This window comes from Schistocerca gregaria, chromosome 8 (assembly GCF_023897955.1).
Source record: "Schistocerca gregaria isolate iqSchGreg1 chromosome 8, iqSchGreg1.2, whole genome shotgun sequence".
Classification (NCBI taxonomy): domain Eukaryota; kingdom Metazoa; phylum Arthropoda; class Insecta; order Orthoptera; family Acrididae; genus Schistocerca; species Schistocerca gregaria.
This window is the reverse complement of record NC_064927.1, coordinates 241,612,760-241,637,371: the sequence shown is the minus strand read 5'-3', so window position 1 is coordinate 241,637,371 and position 24,612 is coordinate 241,612,760.

Sequence of the window (24,612 nt, the reverse complement as noted above, 5' to 3'; positions counted from 1 at the left end):
CATATGGAAACGGGTTCCTTAGAAAACCCGAAACTGGTTACGGTCTGATTCAATTAAACCTTTTTAAACTATATTTGGGGGGCCAGCCATGATGAAACTTCTGGTGCGCAAGATCTATGAAACAGACTTCAAGAAGAATTTTCTAATTCCAATTCCAAAGAAGGCAGTTGCTGACAGGTGTGAAAATGAAGAACAACCAGTTTCATTAGTCATAGCAGCAAAATATTAACGCGAATTATTTGCAGAATAACGTCAAAACTGTTAGAAGCAAACATCGAGGAAAATCCGTTTGGATTCCGGAGAAATGCAGGAACAAGTGAGACAATACTGACCTGACGACTTATCTCAGAAAATAGTTACGTTCTGAAGGTAGTAGGCGTAAAATACAGGGAGTGAAACGCTATTTATAACTTGTACAGAACCCAGCCGGCAGTTATAAGAGTGGAGGGGTATGAAAGGGATGCAGCGGTCCAGAGGGGAGTGAGACGGGGATGTAGCCTATCCCCGACGTTATTCGATATGTCCACTGAACAAGCAGTAAAGGAAACTAAAAAATAATTTGCAGCAGGAACTACAGTTCATTGAGAAGAAACAGAAACCTCGAGGTTTGCCGATGACACTGTAATTCTGCCAGAGACAGCAAAGGACGGAAGAGCAGCTGAACGGAATGGACAGTGTCTTGAAAGGAGGCTATAAGATGAACATCAACAAAATCAAAACAAGGATAACGGAACGTAGTCGAAATAAATCAGGTGATGCCAACGAAATTAGATTAGGAAACGAGACATTTAAAGTAGTAGTAGTGTTTTACTATTTGGGCGGCAAGATAACTGATGATTGCCGAAGTAGAGAGAATATAAAATGTAGACTGGCAATGGCAATAAAACATTTCGCGAAGAAGAAAAATATGTTGAAACGTCTCCTTAGAAAAATTATAAATGACTGTGATTAAACTGACACACAAGATTTTTAGCGCAACGCAATCTGACTTTCAATAATCCCTACAAAATAGTGGTCCTGACTAACATTAGCCTATACCTCTCACAAATCACTTACATCACAACGCTACAATAGCAAACAAAAATGCAAACCAGCCACAGACTGTACACACCACAGCCAGTGATTTTCATACAGAGCGCTAGGTGGCGTTACCAACATACACTCCTGGAAATTGAAATAAGAACACCGTGAATTCATTGTCCCAGGAAGGGGAAACTTTATTGACACATTCCTGGGGTCAGACACATCACACGATCACACTGACGGAACCACAGGCACATAGACACAGGCAACAGAGCATGCACAATGTCGGCACTAGTACAGTGTATATCCACCTTTCGCAGCAATGCAGGCTGCTATTCTCCCATGGAGACGATCGTAGAGATGCTGGATGTAGTCCTGTGGAACGGCTAGCCATGCCATTTCCACCTGGCGCCTCAGTTGGACCAGCGTTCGTGCTGGACGTGCAGACCGCGTGTGACGACGCTTCATCCAGTCACAATCATGCTCAATGGGGGACAGATCCGGAGATCTTGCTGGCCAGGGTTGTTGACTTACACCTTCTAGAGCACGTTGGGTGGCACGGGATACATGCGGACGTGCATTGTCCTGTTGGAACAGCAAGTTCCCTTGCCAGCCTAGGAATGGTAGAACGATGGGTTCGATGACGGTTTGGATGTACCGTGCACTATTCAGTGTCCCCTCGACGATCACCAGAGGTGTACGGCCAGTGTAGGAGATCGCTCCCCACATCATGATGCCGGGTGTTGGCCCTGTGTGCCTCGGTCGTATGCAGTCCTGATTGTGGCGGTCACCTGCACGGCGCCAAACACACATACAACCATCATTGGCACCAAGGCAGAAGCTACTCTCATCGCTGAAGACGACACGTCTCCATTCGTCCCTCCATTCACGCCTGTCGCGACACCACTGGACGCGGGCTGCACGATGTTGGGGCGTGAGCGGAAGACGGCCTAACGGTATGCGGGACCGTAGCCCAGCTTCATGGAGACTGTTGCGAATGGTCCTCACCGATACCCCAGGAGCAACAGTGTCCCTAATTTGCTGGGAAGTGGCGGTGCGGTCCCCTACGGCACTGCGTAGGATCCTGCGGTCTTGGCGTGCATCCGTGCGTCGCTGCGGTCCGGTCCCAGGTCGACGGGCACGTGCACCTTCCGCCGACCAGTGGCGACAACATCGATGTACTGTGGAGACCTCACGCCCCACGTGTTGAGCAATTCGGCGGTACGTCCACCCGGCCTCCCGCATGCCCACTATACTCCCTCGCTCAAAGTCCGTCAACTGCACATACGGTTCACGTCCACGCTGTCGCGGCATGCTACCAGTGGTAAAGACTGCGATGGAGCTCCGTATGCCACGGCAAACTGGCTGACACTGACGGCGGCGGTGCACAAATGCTGCGCAGCTAGCGCCATTCGACGGCCAACACCGCGGTTCCTGGTGTGTCCGCTGTGCCGTGCGTGTGATCATTGCTTGTACAGCCCTCTCGCAGTGTCCGGAGCAAGTATGGTGGGTCTGACACACCGGTGTCAATGTGCTCTTTTTTCCATTTCCAGGAGTGTAAAAACCTAAACAGCCTACTTACAATGTTAATATCGAATATAGATTTAAGTGTTAGGAAGTCTTTCCTGAAGGTATTTGTCTGGAGTATAGGCGTGTTTAGAAATGAAACATGAACGATAAACAGTTTAGATAAAAAGGTAATAGAAACTTTCGAATTGAGGCGCTACAGAAGAATTATGAAGATTGGATGGGTCGATCATGTAACTAATGAGGAGATACTGAATAGAATTGGGGAGACAAGGAATTTGTGGCAAAACTTGATCTAAAGAAGGGGTCGGTTGCTAGGACGCATTCCGAGACATCAAGGTATCACCAATTCAGTATTGGAGGGAAGTGTGGGTGGTAAAAATCGTAGAGGGAGTCCAAGAGGTGAATGCAGTAATCTGATACAGAAAAACGCAGGTTGCATTAGTTATTTGGAGATGAAGAGGCTCACGCAAGGTATAGGGAGAGCTGCATCAAACCAGTCTTCGGGCTGAACACAAAACCATATGTATTGCTGGTTGCTGTTTGAATATTGGGTGGTTATAATTGAAGTGCAGTTGATCATAGAGTTCCAGCTTGGGCTCCAGTATGTTAGCGAATCCTGATAGAAATTCTAAAGCGTTAATGCAGAACCGATTCATATTGGAAAAAAAAGAAACATTAATTACTTTTTTGGGCCTTAGGTGCAAATGTGGCGCAGTGAGTGCAAAAACAGCCATAGAAATCTTTCCATGTGTAATGTGTAATGGATTAGGAACGGGACTTGGGCAGGAAGGTCAAACAAGTAAAAAAGGCATAATGTGATCTTATTATTACTAACCGCCGTTTTCATTGTTCGCTCAATATGAACACCGTAGACGTAGTCGAGATATTGCTTAGGCCCAAAGCTACTCCCAGCATTTACGATGGAATCTAAAAAACGTGTTCACGTATGCTGGCCTTCGGATCAGGTCGAGATCAAACGTGTCCCTGGTAAACGCGTTGCTTTAGATATCACCAGAGCCAAAGTTACGCGGATTCAGATCGGGTCATCTTGCAGGCCATGCATCTGGCAAACGCCTGGAGATAACACGTTCGTGGAAGGTTGCGTCGAGGAAATCTCAAAGGAGATCTCAGTAGCGTGCAGACATCACGGTACATCTGACAGGACCTGGGGGTGTATTCTCTTCAAAGAAGAACGGACCAAGACTAAAGGTGCCACCCCACACAGTTACAACAGCGAGTGCAATGGGTGTTCACGCACAATGAGCATTTTAACAGTACCCCAAAATCGGCATTTCTGTGTATTCACTGCTCCTTGTAATGGAAAATGTGCCTCGGCACTCCATAGCATATTGCCTTGTCGTATGTCATCAACTTCGAACCGTGCTATAAACCTAAGAGCAAATTCTGAACGTTGCTGCCGATCATCAGATATCAGTTGCTGCAGCGTCCGGTTGTTGTACGGCTGTCAGTGTAAAACATACCAGAAGTTTTCCGTACAGTAAACCATCGGATGGAGAATTCTCGTGACACTGTAAGAGAACGAGCTCTACATGGGACACGTGCTGCAACATCGCCAATATCTTCCACCGGGATAGGACGTCTTCCTCTTCTAGATGTCACACCAACGTCACCCGTGTTTTCGAATTAAATTATCATTTTCTTTAAAGTATTTAATGGCATTGAGCCTCACTTCGGACTTACCATTCGGCCATACCTTCTGAATGCGGCACTGTAATTGCTGCCATTCTGATAAAAGAGTTTCACTAACAACACACTGTCTCTCTTCTCGACAGCCACACTGATCACTGGTGTTACGATGTGTCGACTGACGGCATGTATGTCATACGACAGCATGGATGTCATACAGATAGTGTACAGGACCAGGTTTTCACCTTGCAGCCGCAGCTGAAACCAATGTGTTTTTCAGCATAATTCGGTTACGTATTAATATATCTACCAACTTTCGCTGCCATACTGTAATTACAGCCCACAATGGCCCTCCATGACTGCCTAGATTTTCATTATAGCACCCTGTATAAACTTTATTTTGTTTAAGCCTCAAAAGGCAGAAAAGCACCCAGATGATGACCTGCTTCTGTATCTCAAAGTAATGACACAGGAAGCTAGACTGACTGAGTGTTCCAAAGTTTCCCCCTTTTTTATGAGGAGTTATTATAATCCTTTCATTGTCGTGTCGAAAAACAAAGTTACGTAATTAATTTTCTGTGTGTTTGCAAGTTCATGTCTGCAGTGCTGGCACACAATGAAATTCCCCCTTCACAGTACAAAAGGGTCACACATATTATCCAGCCACAGCCAGAATTCCACTGTTACCGAAAACGGTTACCGCACGTACTCCGCTTTATCAAACTACTGTGACTGCGCCTAAAAAAAAATGTCAATCAGATAACGATTGCCGGCCGGAGTGGCCGAGCGGTTCTGGGCGCTTCAGTCTGTAACCGCGCGACCGCTACGGTCGCAGGTTCGAATCCTGCCTCGGTCATGGGTAAGTGTGATGTCCTTAGGTTAGTTAGGTGTAAGTAGTTCTAAGTTCTAGGGGACTGATGACTTCAGATGTTAAGTCCCACAGTGCTCAGAGCCCATAACAATTACTTCTTTTCATTTTGCGACATGTTCAATATTATGATTACCAATCGTAAACTGGGCCACACACGTGAACGAAAAAAGAAGGTACGGTAAAATCATGTAGATTGTAACACATGTGACTAGTGCGTTGAAGAAGAATTGAATCTAGCTCATAGTACCGGATGGTATATATTCTGTACAATATAACATCAGCTATGGGCCAGAGAAGTGAAGTAAATCCACTGATTTGCATATTGTATGTAAAGAATTCATAACGCAAAGTGAATAGCATTCTCTTATTACTCATTGATGAAGAGGGTGGTATCTACTTTTAAGCGTCATAACCATCACGAAACGTAGAGAGATTTACATGAAATGTGGACAGGTCTGATACATCGCAGCTTACCTGTGAAATGCACCAGTGCCATATGACCCACACAGACTAGACATAAAATCCCATGATATTTGGTTACAACAGTTGCTACAAGCTTCCGGAACATTTCACAGATAAAACACCTATACAGAATATTACGAAACATATTCAAAAGGCAACCTGCTTCTGTAACCGAGACCGCCAATGCCGATTCACACCTGCCCGACAGCACTCGATTCGAAGGTAAGCTGGTTCGCCTCAGGGGGCTCATGGTTCTTTTGTGAGTTTGTGCGTGGCGCACACGGGGCCCGAGCTATTGCAGCCCATTCTTTATTCCCAGACTGCATTTGATTCACTGTGACACTCACTCTTTAACCTCACTCCTTTTCCGCTGCCCCCTGCTTCCTCTCTTGGCGTTCTTATTTACGTCGACCTGGCTACGTGCCTGGTTTCCTGCATTCCTTCAGGTTTGGTTCCTCTTCCTTGTTCTCTTCCGTACTTCTTGGCGTTTTTGGTCCCCGCTTGTGCTTTGACCTCCACTTATTTATTTTCTGTCTCTAGTGTGAGCCACTTGTGGAATAACTTCCTCCATAGTGTCTAAGGCTTGGATTTCTCTCCTCCCCTCCCTTCCCATCTCCTTTCCCCTCCCTCCCGCTCGGTCACCAGCACGTGTAGCCAGTCTATGTGGTGACCCTGACTTAGCCCCCTGACAGCACAAGGTTCGCGCTAGTGATACCTGAGCTGTTACCTCACCATGTATGCCAAAAAGTGGTAGCTTGTCATACTGGAGCATCGGAACTCCTGGCATCAACTGCCTTGCCAGACGGCCCTTTTTGCAGTTCAGTGCTGTTCATAGGGAGAGTCTCTGTTCTGAGTGGATAGTGTCAGGGCAGATGCTTGGGGCATGAAGTGTATCAAGCTGCAAAAACCTGGCCGTTCTCAAACGACTGTCTCTTCGAGTGGTAATGGATCTTTGAATGCATTCATATAACACTGCACCATTCTCTTCCCTGGCTACATTCTAGTAGGAGAGTCAGACTCCTCGTCTTGCGGTGAAACACTTTCCCTGATACGTGGTCTGCACGAGGATGGATGGCGACAATATCACAAGCTCCATGCGCTTGTGACTGTCTTGGCAATGTCGCAGTTAGAGCACACCAGCCTCTGAATATGGTCCATGGAGTGAATTTTCATGAGGATCTCATCCTTCACACTGATGAAGAACTCGAGGCTAATCTGGAGAGACGCAGCGTTCATTTCATTCGTCCCTTTAAGAAGGGTCATAAGGACAACTCCATCGGGACTGGAGCCTTTATTCTGGCTTTCGAGTGATCTATATTCCCAGAGGAGGTTAAGTTACATGTTACCGACGTGACATAAAGCTGTATATCTCACTGTTCATGAGGTACTTTTGCAGCTTGCAATTGAGCATATGTCTTGCCACTGCAAGGCAGACCTTCTATATGGTGACTGTAAACACCCACTCCATGAGAGAAACCCCGGTGTTCTGCCACGTGTGTATGTAACTTTGTCACTCTCCACGATCGACAGACTGTCCAGCTTACAAGAAATGAAAGTGTATAAGTTCTTCGATCACATGTCCCATACTGAGGCTCATCAAAAATCTGATCGTTTCCACGCAATATCGAAGTCTTCTACATTTGCCTCTGTTACATCATTTTCCCCTCCTACATCTTCCTTACTCTGGTCCCATACACCAGTCCTTCCCCCTCTCCTATATGTCCCCATTACATTTCCACTGTGGGAAAGGGGTATTCTACTTCAACAACTTATAAGAGACTTCGATTTGCGTCTCCTCAATGACAGTTCTTTGGCACACTTCAGTTAACTCATGCCAACTTCTGCCAACTTTCTGACAATCCAGTCTCCTGCGCTCATGGGTTCACTAAACCGGTCGCCCCAAGTTGATCTTTGTGGCAGTGGCCACTTTCTGGTGATCCTATTGACACCGCCAGGCAGACAGGCCCCAAATTGAGCGTTCCACAGAACCAATGGCCCTTTACATACACCTCTCTCTAGGACAGCGTTGATGACTCTGGCACTATCCTTCATACCGCTGGCACTGCTATCCCCCTATCCACAGGTACTGTGGTGGACCAAGAATGTAGAAGTCGCTGTCCAGGACGACACCATTCACAGACTAATATTATCACTTTTAAGCATCTAAGGTATGATATTAAGCAAAGTTAAAAGGAATGCTGGGAGAGCTATGTTTCCTCCCTAGGGATATACCACTCTTCATCTTAACTTTCTTCCAAACTCTGTATTCTTCTGGACTACCAGCGACAATCAACTGTCCAGGGTCTTATACTTTCTTACAGGTTCTGTGAACTGACCCATCAGTCTTTGTGGAACACCTCACACACTTTGTGACAGCATTGGTGCCCTCTTTCTATCCTGATACGTTTTTCCTGCAGAAACTATGAACTGAAGAAAACCTCTCTGTTTCAAACCCCACCAAGCTGAAGCCTATACTGAGCCCTTCACCGAATGGAAATTCCTGCAGGCTCTTACTTCTTCACACGGCTCGGCCCAGGCCTGGATTTCATTCACAACCACATGATCCAGCACTTGGATGTTACCCAGAGGCAACATCCACTCAGGGTCTACAATTGCGTTTGGCTCATGGGTATGGCGAGACAGCATATTGAAATTATCTCTGTACTTATGCCCAGGAAGACAGCTACCTACCGATTAGAGTGACTAATTTGCTTTGTAAACTGCTCGAAAGGATGGTTAGCTTCCGAACGCGCTAGGTATCAAATCTCGGAGCCTTTTGTCCCCGTTTCATTGTGGCTTCCAGGAAGCATTATCTGTAACTGACCATTTACTCAGATTGGATATAGAAAATCGTGAGGCTTTCACTAGATAAGTCATACGACAGGGCTTGGCGCCATCACATTTCAGCTGCCCTCCATACCTGGGAGTTTCACGATCCCTTTCTGATATGTATCCACTAATTTTTATGCCACTGCCACTTCTGGGTTAGGGTTTGAACTTCACTAGCACTCTTCGGATCCTGGAGAACAGTATCCCATAGACTGTTTTAAGTGTCACATTCTTCCTCGTCGCCATCAATGCGCTTGTAAGGTCTGTTAGACCTCTGGTTACCCTGGCGTTGTGTATCGACGATTTTTGCATTTGGCGCAGCTTCCATTCGGTAGCATCTGCTACACCCCAGTTCCAAGGTCCCATTTGACAGGCCTCTGCATGGGCCTTTTCCCACAGTTTGCTGTTTTCTTTTTCCATAACACGGGTTATGCATTTTTACCATGGACCCACAGTACACTCTCATCCAGGACTTTGTTTAGGCAACCAGCACCTAGATGTAGTAGCACAGTCCCTTTTCTTGGGTAAGTGTTTTAATACGTGCAGACTTAATGAGCAGCTTGAAAGCTACAGACCGTTAGTACTCTCGTCATCCTTTGGTCTCTACCATCCATGTCCTCCTCTCTGCCCTTGGCTGTGCTGCCCGCTTTATTGTTTTTCCCTGAGTCCCAAGTCTTGTGGGCATCCCAGGAAATGAAATGGCTGACCATTTGGTTAGATTGGTTGGTTTGGGGAAGGAGACCTGACAGCGTGGTCATCGGTCTCATCGGATTAGGGAAGGATGGGGAAGGAAGTCGGCCGTGCCCTTTCAGAGGAACCATCCCGGCATTTGCCTGGAGTGATTTAGGGAAATCACGGAAAAGGCAGGTAGTTGCCACCCGTTATCATACATGATTCCAGGTGCAGATATGTGGATACACATCATATCTCTCTTTGTTCAAAAGTGAAGTGATATCGTGTGCGCTGCTGCTCTCAGTAATAAATTCTGCTCAAGCAAAGAGAGTACAGCAGTTTGGTGCACTTCCGTCTGCTTCTCTCAGAATGAGCCGTCTGTCTTATGCCTCCTGTGCATTGGTCATACGAAACTCACGATTGATTTGTCTTGCGTTAAGAGCGATTCTCACGTTGTGGCTGTATAGTCAGGCTGACGTTATACCATATATTTGTGGACATCCGCTTCTTTCCGCCTTTCGTACTAAGTACAGCAATCCAGATTCATTGACTTTAATATTAATAGACAATTCATGGATGGCTGAACTGGTCCTCACTTTCCTACGTGAAAGTTCTTCTTATTTTCAGTTATAAAGGCTTTACTGCTGGAGCAGGGACAGGGTGATTGTTGTTGGGAGCTCTCTTCGCGTTTTCTATGTCTGGAACATGTACGCTCCCCCTTGGAAAGGCCGCACCTCTACCCCTCGGTTGTACAGGTTTCATGCCTTCTACTTTTTGTGTTTTCAGCTTGCAGTTTGACACATCTGACTGGTTCCGCCCACTTTTAGCGGACACCTCTGTCTTACACAAATATTTTTTGAATCAATGTCCCATCAACCCCCACCCCCCTTAATAAATCAACCAACAGAATCCTGGTGGCGAAAACATTTTCACGATACTAGCCGTAGTCGCGTTGTTATCAGGAGCTTGAGTGAAGAGTGGGTTGAGTGATCTTCTAGAGCACCGGGGCTCTAATGAAACATCATTCAAATAATAGTAACTTGTAGGTTACAATTTTACAATCACTCCGTCTTCCTCCAGGTGCAGGACAGCCGCGTTCGTGCTGGGTCTGTACTGCTCGAAAGGGTGAGGTGGCACGTCAGGGCCGGCGAGGAATTTGCTGAGCGCAGGTACTGTCTTTGCCTGTGGTTGGTACTGTGGCCCAGCCACAGGAGAATAAGGAGGCGGCGCGTCGCCGCTGCCTGTAGTGGCTGTGGACGTCCGTCAGAGCCTCAGCGCTCTGAATGAGTGAAGCTGCTTCTAGACTCCTCCCAAAGAAGACCCCGGCAGTAATGTGGGCAGCCCCAGCAGTGCTTCAAGCATACAACCGATAAGGTCCAGTAGCGGCGGCACGGGCACGCATCGCATAAGTTAGATTGCTTGCAGACGTAAGGCCGCCAATACCAAGGCTAAGAGAGACAGCCAGCCAGATCCGCACCTCACTCCCACCTCCCCCCCCCCCCCCCCGACCCTAGCGCTCAGGGAAAGTGTGATTGGAAATTCCTCAAAACCCCAGGTCTTGCCCGCTCCTCCCCCACCCTCTTGCAACCTGTTCTATCGGCCCTCTTATGCAGATGAGAGCTATGATTCTTCATCCACAGAAGATCGGCCGCCATCCTGGGTCAGACACCGTTGCGACTGGCAAGACTGTGAGTTGCATACCAGTCTCTTTTGTGAATGGATGGTTGTGGGTTTCTAGCAGTGGGCTTCAAGTTGGCGCCAGCGTGTAGACACTTGTTGCATTCACCAGCGCATTTTGCAACTTAATAGAACTGGACTTCTAGCGTATCTGTAATGCAGATTGAGAGGCCTATCTCTGACCTAATCTTTTAGGAGTGCGGAGATTTTCAAGCAGGTGATGTGACTGATATCCCCCTCGAGCCCCCCGCCCCCCCCCTCTCTCTCTCTCTCTCTCTCTCTCTCTCTCTCTCACTCACTCACTCACTCACTCACACACACACACACACACACACACACACACACACACATATAGACAGACACTGGGGACTGAATGCGCTCTCGTTTTTGAGTCTGTTAGCACTGTCGGCGTCTCTAGTTCTAACCTTCAGGATTTCAGAGCGTTCCTTTTTTGCGAAGTTTGTATCCTAAAAGGAGTTCTTATGAGATCTGTATGTGAAGTTACTACATCTAGCATCATTACAGTAGAGTCTTGTGTCTATTCCACTCTGTTGTCAATGTGCTGGATCACTTCTACTTGGCTTCACTCTCTCTAGGTCTGATGAAACGAGCTCCCAGCTTGTTACTACTTTGAGCCTCCTGTGTTGACATTCGGCTGACGTGTCCCACTTCCTGACGTCCTCGTCAGTTTGCAACAAAATTTTATCCCTGTTCTTAATTAATACTCTACTGTACTTCCAGCATTTGGCCAGCAAGGGATGGGGGGCTAAGTGCCTGGTCATCAGTCCTCGCGTCAATGCCCTCCATTAAATTCTGCAGCTCTTTGCAGTGTTTCATGAAATGAGAGCGTGTGACACTGTTGATGATGACTCATTCGTCGAATGAAGACGTTTAGTTGCTATTCCAGAGTTGGCTGTATGCTGGTACGGCGTTTCGACCTGTCCCATCCCTTCATCCATAACAACACAAACTCGACATTTTAGGGTAAATCCGGGGGAGGCGCCATACGCGGTGTAGACTGCGCACCCTTTTCGTTTCCGCAAACACCGACAAAGTAAGGACATATTGGCACTCAAGTTGCTCAGTGGACACCAGGGCATAATAAAAGTATTTGCGTGAATTTGGGTGAATAATAGGTGTAAGGCTATAAATATCCCTTCAGAACCTTTTTCAGCGTCACTATTAGGTCTTAGCGTATGCTAAAGTCAAATCTTTCCAAGTGTCTGAGTCGTAGTAGTAACAGTAAGTTCTACTATGCGTGTCTTAAATCTAGTAAGTCCATCTTGGCTATGATGGTCATGAATTTATAAGGTGCTGCGTCTCCACCCTAAAGATCTGGAAACATGCCGAAGTAAAATCCAATACATATCCCGCACATTTTTTCGGTACTGGTACTTCCCGTGCAAACCAGATAACAACTTTAAATCAGCGAAAACATTTCTGTTCTGTTTGTAATTTCGTTCAAACGATTTAGCGTATGCGAAGTTTCAGATCTCGACGCGGCGTCCGGGGCGACGACACAAAACAATCAAAAATAGTATCCCTTGGTATACGTATGGAGCTCGGAGAACTATACCTGACAACAGAAAAAGAAGAAAAAAATGATTGGTTATGTCGTGCAACTTGTAAGTATTAGTTGCGAGAAACGATTGCAACTTGTAATGTGTTTTGTCTCTCTTGTGGCCGAGAAAAAATAAAGCAAATCATATGAACTAAGTTTGTAAATCTTACTGTTGTTTTTGAGTTAACATTTCACCACGATATTTTGAGTGTATTAACTAGAGATAAATGGATTATGATAGCCATACCGTAGGTACAACCACAACGGAGGGGTATCTGTTGAGAGGCCAGACAAACGTGTGGTTCCTGAAGAGGGGCAGCAGCCTTTTCAGAAGTTGCAAGGGCAACAGTCTGGATGATTGACTGATCTGGCCTTGTAACAATAACCAAAACAGCCTTGCTGTGGTGGTACTGCGAACGGCTGAAAGCAAGGGGAAACTACGGCCGTAATTTTTCCCGAGGGCATGCAGCTTTACTGTATGATTAAATGATGATGGCGTCTTCTTGGGTAAAATATTCCGGAGGTAAAATAGTTCCCCATTCGGATCTCCGGGCGGGGAGTAACTCAAGAGGATGCCGTTATCAGGAGAAAGAAAACTGGCGTTCTACGGATCGGAGCGTGGAATGTTAGATCCCTTAATCGGGCAGGTAGGTTAGAAAATTTAAAAAGGGAAATGGATAGGTTAAAGTTAGATATAGTGGGAATTAGTGAAGTGCGGTGGCAGGAGGAACAAGACAGGTGACTACAGGTTTATAAACACAAAAACAAATAGGGGTAATGCAGGAGTAGGTTTAATAATGAATAGGAAAATAGGAATGCGGGTAAGCTACTACAAACAGCATAGTGAACGCATTATTGTGGCCAAGATAGATACGAAGCCCACATCTACTACAGTAGTACAAGTTTATATGCCAACTAGCTCTGCAGATGACGAAGAAATTGAAGAAATGTATGATGAAATAAAAGAAATTATTCAGATAGTGAAGGGAGACGAAAATTTAATACTCATGGGTGACTGGAATTCGGTAGTAGGAAAAGGGAGAGAAGGAAACGTAGTAGGTGAATATGGACTGGGGCAAAGAAATGAAAGAGGAAGCCGCCTGGTAGAATTTTGCACAGAGCACAACTTAATCGTAGCTAACACTTGGTTTCAGAAATATGAAAGGAGGTTGTATACATGGAAGAACCCTGGAGATACTAAAAGGTATCAGATAGATTATATAATGGTAAGACAGAGATTTAGGAATCAGATTTTAAATTGTAGGACTTTTCCAGGGGCAGATGTGGACTCTGACCACAATCTATTGTTTATGACCTGTAGATTAAAACTGAAGAAACTGCAAAAAGGTGGGAATTTAAGGACATGGGATCTGGATAAGCTGAAAGAATCAGAGGTTGTACAGAGTTTCAAGGAGAGCATAAGGTAACAATTGACAAGAATGGGGGAAAGAAACATAGTAGAAGAAGAATGGGTAGCTCTGAGGGATGAAGTAGTGAAAGAGTAGAGGATAAAGTAGGTAAAAAGATGAGAGAAGCTAGAAATCCATCGGTAACAGAAGAAATATTGAATTTAATTGATGAAAGGAGAAAATATAAAACTGCAGTAAATGAAGCAGGCAAAAAGGAATAAAAGCGTCTCAAAAATGAGATCGACAGGAAGTGAAAATGGCTAAACTAGGATGAATAGAGGACAAATGTAAGGATGTAGAGGCTTATCTCACTAGGGGTAAGATAGATACTGCCTACAGGAAAATTAAAGAGACCTTTGGAGAGAAGAGAACCACGTGTATGAATATCAAGAGCTCAGATGGCAACCCAGTTCTAAGCAAAGAAGGGAAGGCAGAAAGGTGGAAGGAGTATATAGAAGGTTTATACAAGTGCGATGTACTTGAGGACATATTATGGAAATGGAAGAGTATGTAGATGAAGTCGAAATGAGAGATAAGATACTGCGTGAAGAGTTTGACAGAGCACTGGAAACCTGAGTCGAAACAAGGCCCCCGGAGTAGACAACATTCCATTGGAACTACTGACGGCGTTGGGAGAGCCATCCTGACAAAACTGCACCATCTGGTGAGCAAGATGTATGAAACAGGCGAAATACCCTCAGACTTCAAGAAGAATATAATAATTCCAATCCCAAAGAAAGCAGGTGCTGACAGATGTGAAAATTACCGAACTATCAGTTCAATAAGTCACAGCTGCAAAATACTAACGCGAATTCTTTACAGACGAATGGAAAAACTGGTAGATGCGGACCTCGGGGAGGATCAGTTTGGATTCTGTAGAAATGTTGGAACACGTGAGGCAATACTGACCTAACGACTTATCTTAGAATTAAGATTAAGAAAAGGCAAACCAACGTTTCTAGCATTTGTAGACTTAGAGAAAGCTTTTGACAATGTTGACTGGAATACTCTCTTTCAAATTCTGAAGGTGGCAGGGGTAAAATACAGGGAGCGAAAGGATATTTACAATTTGTACAGAAACCAGATGGCAGTCATAAGAGTCGAGGGGCATGAAAGGGAAGCAGTGGTTGGGAAAGGAGTGAGACAGGGTTGTAGCGTCTCCCCGATGTTATTCAATCTGTATATTGAGCAAGCAGTAAAGGAAACAAAAGAAAAATTCAGAGTAGGTATTAAAGTCCATGGAGAAGAAATAAAAAGTTTGCGGTTCGCCGATGACATCGTAATTCTGTCAGAGACAGCAAAGGACTTGGAAGAGCAGTTGAATGGAATGGACAGTGTCTTGAGAGGAGTATATAAGATGAACATCAACAAAAGAAAAACGAGGATAATGGAATGTAGTCGAATTAAGTCGGGTGATGCTGAGGGAATTAGATTAGGAAATGAGACACTTAAAGTAGAAAATGAGTTTTGCTATTTTGGAAGTAAAATAACTGATGATGGTCGAAGTAGAGAGGATATAAAATGTAGACTGGCAATGGCAGGAAAGCGTTTCTGAAGAAGAGAAATTTGTTAACATCGAATATAGATTTATGTATCAGGAAGTCGTTTCTGAAAGTATTTGTTTGAAGTGTAGCCATGTATGGAAGTGAAACATGGACGATAACTAGTTTGGACAAGAAGATAATAGAAGCTTTCGAAATGTGGTGCTACAGAAGAATGTTGAAGGTAAGGTGGATAGATCACGTAACTAATGAGGTGGTGTTGAATAGGACTGGGGAGAAGAGAAGTTTGTGGCACAACTTGACTAGAAGACGGGATCGGCTGGTAGGACATGTTTTGAGGCATCAAGGGATCACAAATTTGGCATTGGAGGGCAGCGTGGAGGGTAAAAATAGTAGAGGCAGACCAAGTGATGAATAAAATAAGCGGATTCAGAAGGATGTAGGTGGCAGTAGGTACTGGGAGATGAAGAAGCTTGTACAGGGTAGAGTACCATGGAGAGCTGCATCAAACCTGGCCGGCCGCGGTGGTCTCACGGTTCTAGGCGCGCAGTCCGGAACCGTGCGACTGCTACGGTCGCAGGTTCGAATCCTGCCTCGGGCATGGATGTGTGTGATGTCCTTAGGTTAGTTAGGTTTATTAAGTTCTAAGTTCTAGGGGACTGATGACCTAAGCAGTTGAGTCCCATAGTGCTCAGAGCCATTTTTTTTGCATCAAACCAGTCTCAGGACTGAAAACAACAACAACACTACCCATTTTAAAATGGACCGTTTACTTATGGCAGAAAAGGTCGATATCGTGTTGATGTATGGCTGTTGTGATCAAAATGCCCATCGGGCGTGTGCTATGTATGATGCTCAATATCCTGGACTACACCATCCAAGTGTACGGACCGTTCGCTGGATAGTTACTTTATTTAAGGAAACAGGAAGTGTTTAACCACATGTGAAACATCAACTATGACCTGCAACAAATGATGATGCCCAAGTAGGTATTTTAGCGGCAGTGGCGGCTAATCCACATATCAGTGGCAGACATATTGCGCGAGAATCGGGTATCTCAAAAACGTCGGTGTTGAGAATGCTTCACCATCGATTGCACCCGTACCATAATTCTATGCACCAAGAATTGCATGGCGACGACTTTGAACGTCGTGTACAATTCCGCCACTGGACACAAGAAAAATTACGGAGCGACGACAGATTTTTTGCACGCGTTCTATTTAGCGACGAAGCGTCATTCACTAACAGCGGTAACGTAAACCGGCATAACATGCACTATTGGGCAACGGAAAATCCACGATGACTGCGATAAGTGGAACCTGAGGGACCTTGGCGAGTTAATGTATGGTGCAGCATTGTGGAAGGAAGGATAATTGGCCCCCATTTTATCGATGGCAATCTAAATGGTGCAATGTATGCTGATTTCCTACGTAATGTTCTACCGATGTTACTACAAGATGTTTCAGTGCATGACAGTATGGCGATTTACTTCCAACATGATGGATGTCCGGCACATAGCTCGCGTGCTTTTGAAGCAGTATTGAATAGCATATTTCTTGACAGGTGGATTGGTCGTCGAAGCACCATACCATTGCCCGACCGTTCACTGGATCTGATGTCACCGGATTTCTTTCTGTGGGGGAAGTTGAAGGATATTTGCCATCGTGATCCATCGACAACGGCTGACAACATGCGTCAGCGCATTGTCAATTCATGTGCGAACATTAGGAATGCGAACTTCTCGCTGTTGAGAGGAATGTCGTTGCACGTATTGCCAAATGAATTGAGGTTGACGGACATCGTTCTGCGCATTTATTGCATTAATGTGGTATTCACAGGTAATCACGCTGTAACAGCATGCGTTCTCAGAAATGATAAGTTCACAGTGGTACATATATCACATTGGAACAACCGAAACTAAATGTTCAAACGTACCTACGTTCTGTATTATAATTTAAAGAACCTACCTGGCACCAACTATTCGTCTAAAATTGCGAGCCTTATGTTTGTGGCTATTACAGTGCCATGCATCACAAAGCGAGAAAAGTGATCCAACTAAAACATTCATATTTCTTTACGTACTACACGAATATGTAATAAAAAATAGGGGTTCCTATTTTTAAAGAAACCCAGTTGATAACCGTTTGACCTATGGCAGCGCCATCTAGCGGGCACGCCATTGCACCATCTGGTTTCCCCCTTGAAGCCAGACAAGTTTCGTTCTTTGTAGTTTTTTCGTTTGACGCATATTTCGTGTTATATTCGGCCCGGTCACGATCAATGGATCACCCAGTTTCATCACTTTAACAACAAAACATCGAAAAATCATTTTATTGTACTCTTTTACTTTAGAAATTATTGGACAACGCCGATGTCCGGAGCCTAATACTATTATATGTAAAAGTACCTTATCTGTTTACAATGTAACACACGTTATGTCTGATTAGATAGTTCACACTTGTAACTCTTTTACTGTTTAAATGTAACAATTGCTTGTTTAGTCCCTACCAGTGAATAGAATGCCTTAATACAACTTCTTAGTGCAGGCTACATAATTTTGCTTCTCGGTTCAACTTCTAATATCAAGGTTCTACCGAAGACATATTTACTATCCCCAGACGCTCTATACAGTATCCGTAACTTCACAACTTTCCATCGCCAACATCTTCAAAATTGTTGTTTTGTGACTCATGTGAGGCTGAGTCACGGTTTCTAGTATTGAGCGTGGGTGGCCACATAAAATATAAAATGCTGTATGTTATAGCAGTTTTCAGGCAATTAAGCTGCAGTAACATATTGATCGTGCACGAATGTGTTAACTTTATGATGTAGAATACAAATACAGAGCGAATTCACCACCCAAGGAGATCCATCACGTAATTTTCGCCGCATTTGCTGTTTTATTAGTTCAAAATCATTTCATAAAGGTGTCTGTGAAGATAAAATGAAAAATTATGTCGTAACTTCACTGTATTCTGAATGAAAAACATTTTGTTTATCGTAGTGCAGCACACCAGCAACAAATGCAAAACAAGCCCCCAATGTGAAAGATAGGAAAGCTCTAAGAAGCCGTTTGAAGATGGATTTGTAAAAATTCGAAACTGAAAATGGTTTGAGTTAAGTTAACTTTCATTGGCTGTACTTGTGGCTGGCTCCTGCTTAAATCACACACTTCATAAATTTGAATTACTTGTCAATCAACACACATGTACAAATATCATTGTATATGTGTTCTGTACACTGCACATTTCCTCCTAAAGCACTAAATTAATTTCACCAACCTTCGCACAAATTCCATTTATTATCGTATTATGAGGTTGCCAGAATGAGCACTGCGGCTAGCCAACAAAAATCAAATAAACCTAAACTCTGTGTGCGCATAAGCGGGTATTCAGTCCTTTGGTCACGATCTCGATTTGCTGAATGACTCTAATTTACTTTTTTTCATTTTACGCTTTCCAAAGCTGACGTCATGAATACATATAACAACAGCATTGACAATGGAGTAGGTAAATATCACAAAAGGATTCTAAATTTTCTTAGCTTCTCCGTCCTCAGTGGAGCAGAGAAAATAGCGACACTATCGATTAGTATATCGGGAAGTTAAAATGATCGTGGTGAGGTCACATTTAGATTTCCTATGCTAGCAAGGTACTTCACTTGTCCGGTGCACGAGCTGTGCAGTGTTATTTTCAAATCAGAAAGCTGCGCTGCGCGTCTCTGGTACCGGAAGCGCAGACGGCACGGAAGACAAGGCGGCAATGGCGGGCGCTGGCCCGTGTACTGTCGTGCCGGCATCTGCCGCCGACCGCATATGAAAATTCCTTCGCCAGCTGAACGCATATTTCGGGCGTTCATCAATAAAACCGGGAATTTCGTTAACGGCACAACACGCGGCGACCAACGAATAATACTCACGCTGTTTGCGTTTCGTACGGAATTCGTTGGCTGCACACTGTTTTCTGTAAATATTTCTGCAACTCTTTTGAAAATTATATCTATTTCAATTAAGTTCGTTTCGAAAGAGTGCCAAATTCCGTGGATACGGGGAACCACCACAACACTCGTGCAAAGCATTTTGATGAAAAGTAGGTTTTAGTTGCGGTTTGTAACGGATACAATTTCGTAACACCCAGTTGCCGTTATTACTTGTCCGTTACTACACACTGTTTCTTCTGGTATTTTGGCCACCATTCGTTTAACATCTACTTTCCGCAAATAAACATTAGTGGAAACTTCTTCTCAGGTTAAAACTGTGTGCCAAACCAAAATTCGAACTCTGAACTCTCGCCTTTCACGGGCTAGTGTTCTTCTGATTGGGCTACCAGACCATGGCTCATGACCCGTCTTCACAGCTTTACCCCCGCCAGTACCTCGTCTCCCACCTTCCAAAATTCATAGAAGCCTTCTTGCGTAACTTACAGAAGTAGCACTGGTGGAAGAAATGATATGGTGCAGACATAGCTTAGCCGCAGCCTGGGTGATGTTTCTAGAATGAAATTTTCACTCTGCAGTGGAGTGTGCGCTGATGTGAAACTTCCTGTCAGATTAAAACTGTGTTCTGGACTGACGCCAAGTCGGTACAGAACATCTCACCAAAGGCGAAGTTCCAGAGTTCGAACCTCTGCCCGACACACAGCTTTAATGTGCCAAGAAGTCTCGTATCAGCGCACACCAAGCTGCACAGTGAAAATTTCAACCTGGTCATCATTAATTGTGTGGAGGAGGTTACCCTTGGAGCCCCTGCCATTTTCTACTCGATTCGTCAATGCCTGTCAGCAACAATTACTATCAGTGAGTGTAAGATAATGCAATCATTAACTGAGAAAGTTGTTTTGAGCACCACACTGCTTTACTAGACATGCTTCTATTGTTGCCTACCTCCCACCTCTAAATTGATTTACCCAGTCTATAAGGGGACCTGCAGTTAATATCGAGTCCCTACCACGGTAAGAATATCTGATATTAGATAACTTTTACCTTCAGGGTCACATTAGACTCGCATATAAGAGGATGACGGTTCCAACCCCCGTCCGTCCATTCCGATCTTGATTTCCAGTGATTTCCTTAAGACAAATACCACGATGGTTCCTTCGAAATAGCACGGCCAATAACCTTCTCCATCCTTCCCTAATACGAGACTGTGATCCGTCCCTAATAACTACGATTTCGACAGCACGTTAAACACTAAACTCCTCCTCTCTCCTTTTACCTTCACGGTCATTTACTTCAAATGTAAATGGTTCAAATGGCTCTGAGCACTATGGGACTCAACTGCTGAGGTCATAAGTCCACTAGAACTTAGAACTACTTAAACCTAACTAACCTAATGACATCACACATATCCATGCACGAGGCAGAATTCGAACCTGCGACCGTAGCGGTCTCGCGGTTCCAGACTGTAGCGCTTAGAACCGCTTGGCCGCTCTGGCAGGCTCCTTCAAATGTATACTGCAGGAAAAATATGTGGCCAGATCCATATTGGAACGTAAGCTCTCGGTATTATAGTATACCTCTCCGTCATGTAAAAAGCGTCTGTTGTGAAAGCCGCCACTTGAATTCACTGAGCATCAAAAATGGCTCAAATGGCTCTGAGCACTATGGGACTTAACATCTATGGTCATCAGTCTCCTAGAACTTAGAACTACTTAAACCTAACTAACCTAAGTACATCACACAACACCCAGCCATCACGAGGCAGAGAAAATCCCTGACTCCACCGGGAATCAAAACCGGGAATCCGGGTGTGGGAAGCGACAACGCTACCGCACTGAGCATCTCCGGGACACTATAGCGCTTGCTACGTGAACAGTTCACGAAACTCGACGCTCTTTCTCGGACTTTCTGTCTTGCCTTGTTTAATCCCATGAGATAAAGGTTCGATACTCATGGTCCATAATAAAGTTACCTGTTTAATGGGTCTTTAGCTAACTGCAGCAGGACACAACGTGACTCGGATAGGATTTCTACTAAGTGTGATGCATGGCAGCTTCCTCTAATTGTAAAAAAAATGTAAATTGATGCGGAAGAGTTGAACAATCCCGTAATGTACGAATAAATTATTAGTGGTGGCTTCTTGACACAGTTAGTTCGCTGGCTGGATGATTGGGGGAGGGGAGAGGGAGGGAGTTCGAGATCATCGGTCCCATCAGATTAAAAAGAATAAGGAAGGATGTCAGCGCGTCCTTGAAAGGAAACATCCCGGCATTTGCCTGAAACATTTAGGGAAATAACGGAATACCTAAACCAGGATGGCCGGACGCAGGTTTGAACCGCTGTCCTCGCGAATGCGAGTCCAGTTTGCCAATCACTGCGCCGCCTAGCTCCTTGGCAGAGTCACGAGTATTAAGAATGGAAAGCAGCATGAAATGGAAAGAGCGGTTTAGGGCGGTATTAAGAGAATTCTAGGAAGGCGCAGCTCATCTACAAAGAAGACCACGAACAGATGTGCGATCCATTCTCGAGTACTGCTTGAGTGTTCGAGATCCGAGCAGGCCAGATGAAAGGAAAACATCGATGCAATTCATAGGCGTGTCACTGTATTTGTTACGGGGAGAGTCGATCACCTCGCGCATATTACAAAAACGCTCGATGAACTCTAATGGGAATCCCTGGAGCGAAGACGACCTTTTCTTCACGAATTTGCCGCTAACTATAGAATGGTCCTACAGGCACCAATGTACCTCTCACGCAAGAACAGCGAAAACAAGGTAAGTGAAATTATGGACCGTACGTAGGCATATAAATCATTTGCGAGGAATCGGAATGAATAGCAGTACTGAGAGGTGCCCCTCGCCATGCAACGTATGGCGGCTGGTGGGTACGCAGTGTATAATTAAATTTCTTTCGGAAACTTCCAGTCGCCGTAGTCAGGTGTCAGTCTTTACTAAAACTAGTTTCATGTGGTCGGTTCACTTAACGTTTCTATAGACGAGTAGTCCTATGTATTTCGCCTGTTATTGTATCCGCTGAAGTTTGCTTGAACAATAGTCTTTCCAGCTACGTATTGCCAATACGTGGTATTATTTTTACACTGAAGAGCCGAAGAAACAGGTACACCTGCCTAAAATCACGTAGGACACCCGCGAGCACGCAGAAGTACCGCAACACGACGTGGCATGGACTCGACAATGTCCGAAGTAGAGGGAATTTATACCATGAATCCTGCAGGGCTGTGTCTAAATCCGTAAGAGTATGAGGGAGTGGAGATCTCTTCTGAACAGCTCGTTCCAAGGCATCTCAGATATGCTCAATAATGGTCATATATGGGGAGTTTGGTGGCCAGCGGAAGTATTTAAACTCAGAAGAGTGTTTCTGGAGCCACTGTGTAGCAATTCAGGACGTGTGGGGTGTCGCATTGTTCTGCTTGAACTGCCCAAATCTGTTGGAACGCACAATGGACATGAATGGATGCAGGTGATCAGACAATATGCCTACGTACGTGTCAACAGTCAGAGTCGTATATAGACCTATCTGGGGTCTCATATAACTCCAACTGCACACGCCCTACACCATTACAGGGCCTCCACCAGAATGAACAGTCCCCTGCTGACATGCAGGGTCCATGGATTCATGTGGTTGTCTCCATTTCCGTGCACGCCCATCTGCTCGATACAATTTGAAACGGTACTCGTCTGACCAGGCAATATATTTCCAGTCATCAACAGCCAATTTCGGGGTTGACGGGCCCAGGAGATGCGTAAATCTTTGTGTCGTGCAGCAATCAAGGGTACACTAGTGGACGTTCTGCTTCAAAAGCCCATGTCGACGATGTTTTGTTGAGTGGTTAGCAAGTAGACACTTGCTGATGGTCCAGCATTGAAATCTCCAGCAATAGCCGGAAGGGTTGCACTTCTGTCACGTTGAACGATTCTCTTCAGTCGTCGTTGGTATTGTTCCTGCTGGATTTTTTCATGTCCGCAGCGATGTTGGAGATTTGATGTTTTTCCGTATCTGCAAAAAAAGGGCATTATCTACGAATAGCTTAGCGGAGCTTTATAAGTTGTCTGGAGGATCTTTTGTATCGCGAACAATAACTATCCTTTAGAAAGTACCTAGGGTTGCACATGAAGTATCTTTCACAACAGAGTATTTCATACCGTTAACATCGTCGTGTCGAGTTCTATGTGGTAAAAAGTTTTCAAAAAAGTGACGAAACTCGTTGGATACTTTTTTTTAGCGCGTTTTGTTCACTACGCATCAGTGTGGAACTAACTAAGTCGAGGAAAACAGCATTGTCTACTAACTTCTGGACCTCATGGGTGAGCTCACTTCGATAAGTATGTTAAGTGTGTTAGTTTCGGAATCCATATTGATTCCTAATAATATGATTTGCTTTCTCTGAAAAGGTCTTCAAAATACAGCTTAAAACGTGTTCCTTAATTAAACAACAAATTAATGTCAGCAGTACGTGCTTGTACGACTCTTGTGCAGGAAAAACCCGTACCCTTGATCAGTAGCTCGGAATACTTCGTTGCAAGCTACGATTAACTACTGTCAGAGTGGGAGCATGTCCTTTTGCATTATGCACAGGCTGAAGTCGCATTTCAACGACAGATCTTCGTAATTTTTAAAGGAAGTTTTCATTTAGATGTAAGGATGCCGAGGCACGTTAGAGAGTAATTGTAGTTACTGGGATTTTTTGCCTTAATTTACCTTGTAACTGTATTGAACATAAATTGTACTCAACCGAGCAAATGGCGATGAAATGCGCTGTGTATCTTGACTGGAAACGGACTTGTTCATTTCCCTCACGTTTCTTGTTCTTTAAAACTGTAAGGCCCATCTGGCTCTTCAACCTCAAGCTTGCGTTCAGTAGCGGTTGATTTTATCTCGAGTTTGTTTTCCGGCAGTGGCATTTGTACTCTAACAGTCGTGCATGATTCCCTGAACCCAATAGAAGAGCAGCAATGAGGTATGATGAACTGTTTCTGCATCACAGTGAGTGAGTTTCATATTAGGGTTGTTCCATTACAGTTCTTTTATCGTTCTTGTTGTACGTTTTGATGAGCACATATTACAGGATTGTTCCGTGCTGTGAAAGTATTTTCACATAAATAGAGGTAACAGGGGAATCCTTTAACCGCTGGTCCATTGTACCTACGCACGCTGAAATTATCCCTGAACCAACTCGAAAGATCTGTTGGTGATGTTTGGGTTTAGCCTGTGTCGTACAGGTATAACTGGATTTCCTACGATGAGCAATTTACGTTGATTTTACCGCGTATTCCTAAATAATTTGTCTTAATTTCCTCTCAATTAGGGCATTTATAAAGAAGAAACAGTGTTAAAATTTTAATAGTGAAACAATTTTGTTCGTATAATAATCAAAAGCACCTATGTCCTTGCCAGAGTGGTAATATCTGTTACCGACAGATCACCGAAGTTAAGCGCTGTTGGTCTTGGCTTGAACCTGGATGGGTGACTGTC